Source organism: Orcinus orca, chromosome 4 (assembly GCF_937001465.1).
Source record: "Orcinus orca chromosome 4, mOrcOrc1.1, whole genome shotgun sequence".
Classification (NCBI taxonomy): domain Eukaryota; kingdom Metazoa; phylum Chordata; class Mammalia; order Artiodactyla; family Delphinidae; genus Orcinus; species Orcinus orca.
In genome coordinates, this window is record NC_064562.1 from 88,744,992 (window position 1) to 88,757,185 (window position 12,194).

At 41.0% G+C, this 12,194-nt stretch overlaps 1 long non-coding RNA gene across 1 annotated transcript in view; it reads left to right on the forward strand.

Moving 5' to 3' along the window:
* The first annotated feature begins 2,938 nt into the window (after nt 1–2,938).
* The window catches only part of LOC117200836 (uncharacterized), a 36,901-nt gene continuing 27,645 nt past the window's right edge, over nt 2,939–12,194 (forward strand). The window contains exon 1 of the long non-coding RNA XR_007477299.1: nt 2,939–3,908. This is a non-coding gene — a long non-coding RNA (uncharacterized LOC117200836). The remainder of the gene's footprint in view (nt 3,909–12,194) is intronic.

Below are 12,194 nucleotides of genomic sequence, written 5' to 3' on the forward strand. Positions count from 1 at the left end.
CTTCCGTGGGGAAGAGGCGGTGACGCAGAGGGGAAACCCGCAGCGGTGCCCTGAGGCATGACGGGAAGTGTCGTTTTTCTGGCTTCGGCTTTCCGTGTCGTGCACGCCAGTTGCTCTGTAAGCTAAGAAGCGGGGCTGGCCAAGCAGCTTTCGTCTCATCGTTACAGCTCAAAGATGGTCCTCCCTGCCCATGGCAAACCACGAAGGCTCTCTACTCCCTGATATAGAAGCCTCAGAAATGTCTTCTTTGCTGTTTTGTTCCAGGGGCTCGCAAGGCCCTGTGGTGCTACTTCTAACATTAGTTCTTTCAGCAAGCACTTCCTGAGGCCTGCTGTGTGACAGGCTCCATACTTGGCAAGGAGGATAAAAAGATGGTTGTGACACAGACTGCGGGAGAGATAGGCAAGATGAAATCACGGCACACTGCTTGTGTCCTATGCAGAGAGGCCGAGTTAATCACAGGAGGCCCTAATCAGAGGGGTCTGGGAAGGGTTCCTGGAAAATCTAATTCTGGCCCTAGGTTCTGAGGTAGTTCAAGGAGAAGGTAGCTACGTGGGGGAGGGTATTGCAGACGGCGACAGAAAGCGCGTGAAGCAACAGGACAGAGAACTTCTTCAGTATAACCACAATGAACATGCCAGTGGAGGCGGGGATGGGCGCGGGAGGCGTGTTTGTGTGTGTGTGTGTGTTCCGGGGAGGATGTGCATTGTGCAAGATCTGGGTTAGAGAGGCCAGCAGGTGTGCTAAAGAGAGGATCTGAACTTGACCCGAAATCCAGAGAACCATGGTACAATTTTAAGAAGTGTGACATTGTGAGATATAAAAAGATCACTCTGGAAGCAGGATAAGAGGATGATCAGAGAGGCATATCAAAAGCCTGGTGCTTAATAGGGAGGCCATTGCATATATATAGCAGAGAAGTGATGGGATTCTGAACCAGGCAGTGTTATGGGGGAAGAGAAGAGGAAAGATGACTTGGAGAGGCCATCCAAGATTTGATGACTGACTAGATATGGGTGTGCTGGAGAAGGAAGGTCATTTTTTTTTTTTTTTTTTTTGTGGTACGTGGGCCTCTCACTGTTGTGGCCTCTCCCGTTGTGGAGCACAGGCTCCGGACGTGCAGGCTCAGCGGCCATGGCTCACGGGACCAGCCGCTCCGTGGCGTGTGGGATCTTCCCGGACTGGGGCACGAACCTGTGTCCCCTGCATTGGCAGGCGGACTCTCAACGACTGCGCCACCAGGGAAGCCCGGAAGGTCATCTTTTGAGACCTAGAGAAGAGCTGTAGAGAAGGAAGACTTAGAAGAGCAGGACATTGAGAATAAAATCTGAGGGGTTTGGGGGCAGGAAGCTGACTAGAGATATACAGGCAGCTGGTACCCCACTTGAAAACCATGACTCTGTAATACTCTGACTTCTCTTAGATGTGTAGAGTTCCACCAGTAGCCATGAGTAGTTTAGGAGCTAGTCTGCTGTAGCTGACAAGTCAAATGGTGCCATCTTGAAATCAAAGTAGGGGCTTCCCAGGTGGCGCAGTGGTTAAGAATCCGCCTGCCAATGTAGGGGACATGGGTTCGAGCCCGGGTCCGGGAAGGTCCCACATGCCACAGAGCTACTAAGCCCGTGCGCCACAATTACTGAGCCTGCACTCTGGAGCCCGCGAGCCACAACTACTGAGCCTGCATGCCACAACTACTGAAGCCCGTGCGCCTAGAGCCCGTGCTCAGCAACAAGAGAAGCCACCGCAATGAGAAACCCAGAGACCGCAACGAAGAGTAGCCCTTGCTCACCGCAACTAGGGAAAGTGCATGCACAGCAGCAAAGACCCAACGCAGCCAAAGATAAATAAATATATATTTAAAAAAGAAACTACAGTAAACTGCTGTTTTTCTAAGGCCACTGCCCAAGTTCAAGTCCTCAGGATCTTCAGCCTGGATTACCCATCTAAGGTAAAATGCCACATCTTCTGCACTCCTCACATATCATTTACTCCATATTTTTATAGCACTTATTGAAACCGTTCACCTCTGATTGGGACTTGAACCCATGTGCCGGGACTCGAACCCAGCCTAAACCCAGAATGGGACTTGAACCCACAGACTTTTAATTAGAATCAGTCAACTCATGTCTGGACTTACTGAGGCTCAGGTTCTTTGTGTCTCAGCGCAGAAGGAATTCATCGAGAGGCAAAGTGATAGGCAAGAAGTAGCTTTATTAATATAGGACCTTTGTGAGAGATGCAAGCAGGTAGGCGAGGGAGCTTTGCCCCAAGGATTAAGTGGGCTACATTTTTATAATCAAAGGAAAGTGGAGGAGGGAGAAACGACCCCCTTCTTCCTCATTCTTCGAGTAGCCATCAGGTTTACATCAGCAGTTCCTCCTTCTTATGGAGCAGGAGAGTGTCTGACCCTATGAGGTCAAACACTCCGCGGCATGTGGGATCTTCCCAGACCGGGGCACGAACCCGTGTCCCCTGCATCGGCAGGTGGACTCTCAACCACTGCGCCACCAGGGAAGCCCGGTACATGACTCTTTTTGAATTATGGTTTTCTCAGGGTATATGCCCAGTAGTGGGATTGCTGGGTTGTATGGTAGTTCTATTTGTAGATTTTTAAGGAACCTCCATACTGTTCTCCATAGTGGCTGTATCAATTTACATTCCCACCAACAGTGCAAGGGGGTTCCCTTTTCTCCACACCCTCTCCAGCATTTATTGTTTCTAGATTTTTTGATGATGGCCATTCTGACCGGTGTGAGATGATATCTCATTGTAGTTTTGATTTGCATTTCTCTAATGATTAGTGATGTTGAGTACCCTTTCATGTGTTTGTTGGCAATCTGTTTATCTTCTTTGGAGAAATGTCTATTTAGGTCTTCTGCCCAATTTTGGATTGGGTTGTTTTTTTGTTATTTATTATTTTTTTTAATTTAATTTTTTAAATTTATTTTTGGCTGCGTTGGGTATTTGTTGCTGCACGTGGGCTTTCCCTAGTTGTGGTGAGTGGGGGCTACTCTTTGTTGTGGTGCACGGGCTTCTCATTGCAGTGGCTTCTCTTGTTGTGGAGGACAGGTTTAGGCACACAGGCTTCAGTAGTTGTGGCACATGGGCTCAGTAGTTGTGGCTTGTGGGCTCTAGAGCACAGGTTCAGTAGTTATGGCACACAGGCTTAGTTGCCCCGCGGCATGTGGGATCTTCCCGGACCAGGGCTCGAACCCATGTCCCCTGCATTGGCAGGTGGATTCTTAACCACTGCGCCACCAGGGAAGCCCCTGGTTTTTTTGTCATTGAGCTGCATGAGCTTCTTGTAAATTTTGGAGATTAATCCTTTGTCAGTTGCTTCATTTGCAAATATTTTCTCCCATTCTGAGGGTTGTCTTTTGGTCTTGTTTATGATTTCCTTTGCTGTGCAAAAGCTTTGAAGTTTCATTAGGTCCCACTTGTTTATTTTTGTTTTTATTTCCATTTCTCTAGGAAGTGGGTCAAAAAGGATCTTGCCTTGATTTATGTCATGGCAGGTGGATTCTTAACCACTGTGCCACCAGGGAAGTCCCCACAATGTTTCTTGAATGATTATTAACTTACAGTGGTCTCCCAAAGTTCCCTGGGTTTCCCTATCTGTAATCCCCTAGTGGGACTTCTACAACTATCTGTATAACTATCCTATTCCATCCCTATTGTTATCACTCTCTAACATTTCTTATAATTATTTGTGTACCTACCAGGAGTGCATGTGTATGTGTGTGTGTGTGTATATATGTGTGTGTCTCTAAGCTTGATCTGCCCTAACAAAACATCAGGCTGGGTGGCTTAAACAACAGAAATTTATTTCTCACAGTTCTGGAAGCTGATAAGTCCGAGATCAAGGTGCTGGCAGGTAGGATTCATTCTGAGGCCTCTTCTCTTAACTGGTAAGTGGCTGCCCTTTCACTATGTGCTCACATGACCTTCCAGGTGGGTGCATGTGTAAGGAGAGGGAGGGAGGGAGGGAAAGAGAGACGGAGAGAGAGGGAGATCTCTTCCTTTTTTAATAAGGCCACCCTGTCCCATCAAACTAGGGGTCCACCCTTATTACCTCACTTACCCTTAATTACCTCCTAAAAATCCTATCTCCAAATATAGTCACATTATGGGTTAGGGCTTCAACATATGAATTTTGGAGGGATACAGTTCAGTCCATATATATGTTTTACTGATTTAAAGGATCCTCTTATTATAAAAATACTAAAATATAAGTGTCTTCTATTGTAAATTCCATATAGCCAATTGATTCTCACAGAATACTGTTGATTTTTGCTGAACTCTTGTAGACATAGCAACATATGGTTGCAATTGATGAACCAGTGTAGTTCCATGAACGTTGCTTGATATTTTTTTAAGCAGTAAGATGAAAGTGACATATATTGAAACTTTACTCTTTCAAAAATAATGTGATCAGCTTCTTTGCTGACTTGAATAATAGTTTCTGAATATTGGAAGACTGCTTACTCAGTTTTTTAATGCTATTCACAGTGTAACAGCTACAGACATAACACATTTTTAAGTTTAATCTATATTATTAACATTATCTTCATCACTTTTAAGTCTAGACTATCAACAAAACAATAAATCAACCCCTGATTTATGGTGTTTGCTGATATTTCCATGGTGTAAATGATCCCACCATGATCAATTTCAAACTGTCAACATAATGTCACTGAACATGTAGTTGGGAAGAGACGAACATTACACCCCATTATATAATATTTCCATTGTGTAGATACTATAGAAATAAATAAAATATCTAACATTGATAATGGTATCCAATATAGTGCTGTAGTAAAAATAATTAGGAACTGAGTTTTGAATAGTATCTATTTTTAATATAACTTATTGTAAATGTATACAGTTAAAAATTTTAATAGCAGCTGTGCATAGAAGCCAGCTCACCAGTTCTTAAGAACTTGACAGTCAGCTTTTGCAAGCCAGTATGAGCTGGGTCCTACATACCACTATGTATCTTTGTTTATGACATTCCCTCAGCCCTTTCCTCCCATTTCCTTTAGGTATTAGAATTTTCCTTAGTTAAAAAAAAAATTGAATCTTTTCCATGGAGCAACATGGCAGTTAAACCTTAATCAAGAGATTAAATTTAGCACCATGAATGTAGTGGGTTATCTTGACACTGTCTCCTGATGTGACATAATATTCACAACATTTTCTAAAGAAATTCTTGACAGATTATCTACTCCAAATCAAATACAGCCCATCTAGACCTAACTTTTAGTTTACAGAAAATGTAAAGAGAGTAACAAGTTAAACAACACCATGAGATAAAAATCAAAATGAAGTACCTTCTACAGAATAACTGGCCTGAACCCTTCAAAAAGTAAGTATCAGGAAGCAACCTAAATGTCCATCAACAGAGGAATGGATAAAGAAGATGTGGTACATATGTACAATGGAATATTACTCAGCCATGAAAAAGAACAAAATAATGCCATTTGCAGCAACATGGATAGACCTAGAGATTGTCATACTGAGTGAAGTAAGTCAGACAGAGAAAGACAAATATCATATGATATCGCTTATATGTGGAATCTAAAAAAATGGTACAAATGAACTTATTTACAAAACAGAAATAGAGTCACAGATGTAGAAAACAAAGTTGTGGTTACCAGAGGGGAAAGGGTGGGAGGGATAAATTGGGATTGACATATACAGACTACTATAAATAAAATAGATAACTGTAAGGACCTACTGTATAGCACAGGGAGGTCTACTCAATACTCTGTAATGGCCTATATGGGAAAAGAATCTAAAAAAGAGTACATATATGTATAATGTGTAACTGATTCACTTTGCTGTACAGCAGAAACTAACACAACATTTATACTCCAATAAAACTTTTTTAAAAAGTAAGTATCATTATAAAAGGTGGGAGAGTTATTCCAAATTAAAAGCATGTACAAAGTCATAATAGCCAAGTGCATGGTTTGATTGTCTAGATTCTAGATTGGGAACTAGCAATAAAAGAAATTTGGGGACAATTATATACATTTGATTATGGAATGGATATTAGATGACATTATGTGATTATTGTTAATTATTTTTGAGGGGTGTGTGATTTACAGGTAAAGTTTCTGGATGTCTGCAACTTGTATTCAAAAGTTTCAGAAAAAAAAAAAAACTAGGTAGATGGATGGACAGATAGAACAAAAGCAAATGTAGCAAAATGTTAACAATTGTTCAATCAAAGTGGAAGATATGAGTATTCATTCTTATTATCCGATTTCATCTCTGTGTTCAGATTTTCCATATTAAAAAGTTTAGAAGGGACTTTCCTTGTTGCACAGTGGTTAAGAGTCCACCTGCCAATGCAGGGGACATGGGTTTGAGTCCTGGTCCCTGAAGATCCCACATGCCGCAGAGCAACTGAGCTGGTGCACCATGACTGCTGAGCCTACATGCCACAACTACTGAGGCCCGTGCGACTAGAGCCCATGCTCTGCAACGGAAGGGGCCACCACAATGGGAGGCCTGTGCACTGCAGCGAAGAGTGGCCCCGCTCGCAGCAACTGGAGAAGGTGTGCGCAACGACGAGGACCAAAAAAAGAAAAAGTTTAGAAGAGAACAGAAGGTATTTTGTTATAGCAATATAATGACTTCTGAGTTTTAATATGCCAAAAATCATACAGTAATTTATTATCAGGTATTGTATATAACGATCAATCAACTGACAACTCAATTTGGTCCTCCACTGGTATTGAAAACAAGTAATTGAAAGTGAACAGCAGCAGAATATGCCACTTTGCTATAAGGGTTATTTTAAGCTGAAGGAAATTGAGAAGCAGCAGGTACAAGCTCTCTGCCCTCTCCTCCATTTGCCTAAAAACAGAACATAAATTTGTAAAGTTCTTCCCCCTCCTCTCTCTACCAGGAAGGACAAAAGTTACCCTTACCAGCCCAGACACGGCACCAAAGCAATCTATTGTACATAACAAACTTTACTAACTAACCCTTATTTTCCATTAGTTCCCATATATATTTGCCTTCCCACAATTTGCCACCCTAGAAACTCAAAAGTCCTTTTCCTTTATTTTGTCACTTTTCTTGTTGAGATGCTATATAAGCCCAAGTTCTAACCACCCCTTTGAGTTACTCCCATGTGTATGAATCATGTTAAGAAACTTCAGTTTGTTTTTCTTGTTACTCTTTTTTGTCAGTCTAATTTATAGGACCCCAGCCAATGAAACTAGGAAGGGTAGAGGGAAAAGATTTTTTTCCTCCCATGCAAAAGTCACCCAGATTGCAAAAGGATTTGTTTACATGGTTACTGAGTCAAATTTTTTCTCAATATCTAATCTGATATTTTAAATTGTCCCTTTGTTCAGTGCTCTAGAAAATTTGACAGCTACTGAGACTCAGAAGATTGAGTAAGATGCCTTTCAAAATGTGAAAAGGAGGTCAGAAAGAACCAGTGTGACAAGTTCTTAGAAAGATAACTTTTAGGAAAACAAGTACATGGAAGTTATTGTTTGGTCCATTCCATTAAAACTATCAGTGCCAGTATATCTTTTAGAAAACCTTTTTATACTCTCAGGGGTACATGTGTCAGAAGTTAATCATTTGCCATATTTACTTTATATTGTTTCTTTTTTTATAAAACAATACATATACAGTTGAAACCCATCCCCATTCCATTATCCTAACTATCCAGAGCTACCTCTTCACTGAACTTTCTGTTCATGTTTTTATAGTTGTCTTGCATATGTATTTATTACCTAGGTACATGGAGAATAAAATACAGCACAGTTTTGTATCCTTCTACAATTTTTTTTTTTTTTTTTGGCCGTACGCGGGCCTCTCACTGTTGTGGCCTCTCCCGTTGCGGAGCACAGGCTCCGGACGCGCAGCCTCAGTGGCCATGGCTCACGGACCCAGCCGCTCCGTGGCATGTGGGATCTTCCCGGACCGGGGCATGAACCCGTCTCCCCTGCATCGGCAGGCGGACTCTCAACCACTGCGCCACCAGGGAAGCCCTAGAGTAAATATTTGAAGTGGAATGGGTAAGCCATAGGGTATCTTCAACCTTGCATATAAAAATAATTGCAAATTTACTCCTCTGAGTGGTTGTACTTAGTGTATGAGAATATCCCTAATCCCTGCCAACACTTGTTATTTTTAGTTTTCACCAATCTTATGTGTATGAAATGGCATATCATTGTTTTAATTTGCATCTTCCTAAGTAGCAATGAGGTTGAGCATCTTTTCACAACTTTATTGGCCATTTAGGTTTTCTCTTCTTTTTCTCTTCTTTTTTCTCTTCTTCTTTTCTATTGTGTTGTTTGTCTTTTATTATTATTATCCATTATTATTTGTTGGAGTTTTTAAAATTTATGTTTAAATGTTAAAATTACGTTTTGATACTAGTCCTTTGTTATGAGTTGAAAAATTTCCTTTCCCTTTCAAAGCTGAATCAAAATACTAAGTGAATATATGGGGGATGGATGGAGGAACAATCTGTCCCACAACCTTAGACCCCAAGCTGAACTAGAAACTGCCAGGCCTCGCTCCATGAAGCTGCTAAATTAAGATAAATGAAAAGGGGGCACAAACAAGGTTGCTTTCCAAATCTTGCTGATTTATGAAAGATGATATTCCCCATCAAAACTCTTTTTAATAGTTTGACTTTGTTTTCCTGACTGAATCAACTTAATCATATTATTCTAACAATTGAGTTATTTTGATTTCATTCTCTTTGCCTCTTCTGCATTCTCAGATGTGCTGAAAATACACTAAAAAGGACCACAGATCTACATCTGCATGTACAGCCTACAATGGAGGTTCTAGAAAGATTTCAAAGAAGAAATAATTTCTTTTGAATGGATAAAAATAAGGGGATAACTACCATTCTTACAAATGCTACTCACTTTTAGTGACAGATTTTCTTTTTCTATTGTCTTTCCCTGGAGCTTAAGGCTCTCAAAGTCAGACTGTATTTTCTCCATTTCTGCGTCATTCCCCCACACTTCAAACAAAACTATAGATGCTGATATGGATCCCAGGACAGTGTTTCAGGAAATTTAGGGACAGCATAAAATATACTGAGGTCGTAGTGGGAGAAGTTGAAACCAAGACATTTGGTTCTGTAAGAGCTTTCGCTGTTAATGTTGACTATTGAATGCCATGACATCTATCATTTCTCTCCTGTGGGAAGTATTGTGAATAGTTTTGTGATTTGCGTTATGTTTAATGTATGAATGATATTTAACCCCCTTCTTTGTTTTTGTTTTTTAACACTTGGAATTTTTCTTTTTTTCCCCTAGTGAATTTCTTTACTTTCTTCTTCGATCCATCTGTTTGGTAGTGTTAATTAAATAAGGAGACCATTAGACCAAGGTGGTTCTAATACCTTATCAGCCTACTAAGCAAACCAAAACCTAAGCCTGTTCATACCTCAAGGTTAAGAAATCAAAACCTAAGGACAACCAATTGCAAACAGCCAACTAAGCTTTTCCAAATAACGCAACCATTTAAGCTGTTTCCTTGCTTTGCTTCTGCCCTTCTCCTATAAAAGTCTTTCCCCTAGTTCCTGTCAGTGGAGCTTCTGAGTACCTCTGGTTTGGCAGTGCTGGATTAGAATTGATTTTTGCTGAAATAAACTCTTAACATTTTTAATATACCTCAGTTTATCTTTTAACAGTACTGAGATAGCTTCCCAAATCTACATGGTCATCTTAGTCAGGACTCTCTTGATTGCAAGTTACAGAAATTAGGCCCAAGTGGACTTAAGCGGGAAAAGGTACAAAATATTGATAATTGGCTACTTTGAAGAGACCAGAGTTAAACGATCTTGTAACAGGCATGACTGGGCCTAAGAGTACAAACGATATCAAAGGAATCTGTGTTCTGGTTTCTGCTTACTTCTGAGTTGACTTCATTGTCAAGCTGATCCTCCCTTAACTCCAATTCATATTCCACCAGGTTAGCAAGACCAGCCCATAGAAAGTGCTTCTTGCCTGGTACTTTCAAATAATGGTCCAAGCTTGATTCTCATTGGGTCAAGTCTGGTCCTATAAATTCTTAAACCAATCGGTGAGACAGAAGGGCCAGGCTTGGGTCATTCACCCACCTTTGTTTAAATGGAGTAGTAAGAGGAATATGTGTGGCATCAGCCTCATCTGAAACTCTGAGTGTGTTGCTATGAAAAGATGAGGTATGAATGCCAGGAAAGCAAAAACAATATAATTCCACTTCAATCATCATTTTTTTAGCTCATGCTTTTTATATTTTTGCTTTTTTTTTCAGTGCCTGTCAGTCAGTTTCTACTTGATAAGAGTTTACATAGGATGAGAGTCAAGTTCTAAGTTTTACCCAGCTTATTTTAATTGAAAGAAAGAAAATTCTGCTGTAACACAAACCCTGTAGCTGAAGCAGTTGGCTACCAAGAGGCCATTACTCCATTTGGCTAGAAATTGGCTGATGGAGCAAGAATTGATTCCAGAGTTATTGATGATTTGGCTCTTCCCAGTTTTCAAGGGGAATTCTACTGAACCATCAAGTCATCAATTTGCTCATTTCTGCTTCCGTCAGTGATTAATGATCCTGTGGTTGGATAGAGCATTTTTGCAATTGCTAAGTGCTGAGTCACTCATCTCATTAGGAATACATTCCTACTTTTATTTGCTGCCCCAAAGTAAGCTCCATAAGCTCTGCCGTTATAGTGTGAGGTCTTAATTTGTGTGTGTGTGTGTGTGTGTGTTGGGCTCGCCTGGATAATCCAGGATACTCTCTCTGTACTAAGGTCAGCTGATTAGCCATCTTAATTCTATCTGCAAACTTAATTCCCCTTCGCCATGTAACCTAACATATTTACAGGTTCTAAGGATGAGAATGTGGACATCTTGGAGGTAGGGGGAGGCAAGGACTATTCTGCCTTTAACATCCTCAGACATGTAAAAAATTCTGCCTGGATGGAGGTGGGATTGACTTCCCTACCCACCCACTCCTGTAGAAAAATCCAGTTTTGCTTCCATTTGTAAATTCATTCAACATTTCTTTACTCCATATAAATTTGACTTCTCCTTTGAACCACTTTTAAGAAATTTCCCAGTTCTCTCATCACTTAATGAGCTACAGAAAATCTTTGACGTATGTTTGACATAAAATCTTTGACATAATTTCTTATTTTATAAATATTATACATTTATAATATGTCATAGTTTTACCTTGTTTTGAAAATATATCAGACACTTAGCTACTAGAGATAGAAATTTTATATATATATATATGTTGGGCTACAACCCGCAGGCTCGGAAGCCCTGCACTTGCCCAGCTTTAAGACAGAAGAAAGAGCATGGAGTCAGCAACAGAGACTTCAGTGGTTTAATGGACAGGGGGATTTACATGTCTGAAGCAAGGTCCTGGAGTGACACCCCTACCGTGGATAATGGGCAGGACGTGGCAGTAGTGTTCTGGGTGGGGGGGGGGGTTGGAGGTGGGGACCGTGGAGGGGATTGGGGGTTACCAGTTATGGGGGAGCTGACATCAGGTTGGCTCATCGTTTACCAGGGAAACTAGCAGAGGGGTACGCCCCTCACCACCCCTTTGATATGCTACCTTGGTGGCTAAAGTTAGAACAATCTTTAGCTGGGGCCCAGGGCAAGTACGTAGGAAGGTCGGTCAGGTGAGTAGGGTGAAGCAGGCACTGGTCGAGCAGGGGATGGACAGAGAGCAAGAGAACAGCCATCTTGGGTGGCCTGATCATATATATACACACTAGAGATGTTTTCTAGGGCTTCAGAAAACGAGGATATCCACCACCTCTTCTATCTTCTTATAATATCAACATGGGCAGGAGATGGACCTGGCTGGGACTGTACTGCCTACTGGTTGAAAGTCAAAGATCAGGTTACTTCCCCCGACATGAGAAACGTTTTTTTGTTTTTTTTGAGGCACAAAATAAGATCATATTTAATTTCATGCTGAAAGAAACTCACGTTTGTATAACAATCAATTCAAGGGAATTGTTTCAAATCATCTGTTCGTTACTCTACCTGGATCCCAGAAGTTTTAAAACCTACATCTTAAAGCTGACAATTAGCTTTCACCCTACCTCTAGTCATTGACTGACAAATAGTGTTTCGGCAAGATTAAATAAAAAATGTAAACGTTTCTGGGTAAAAATTTAAACTGGTAAAGTCCAGTTACTCTTC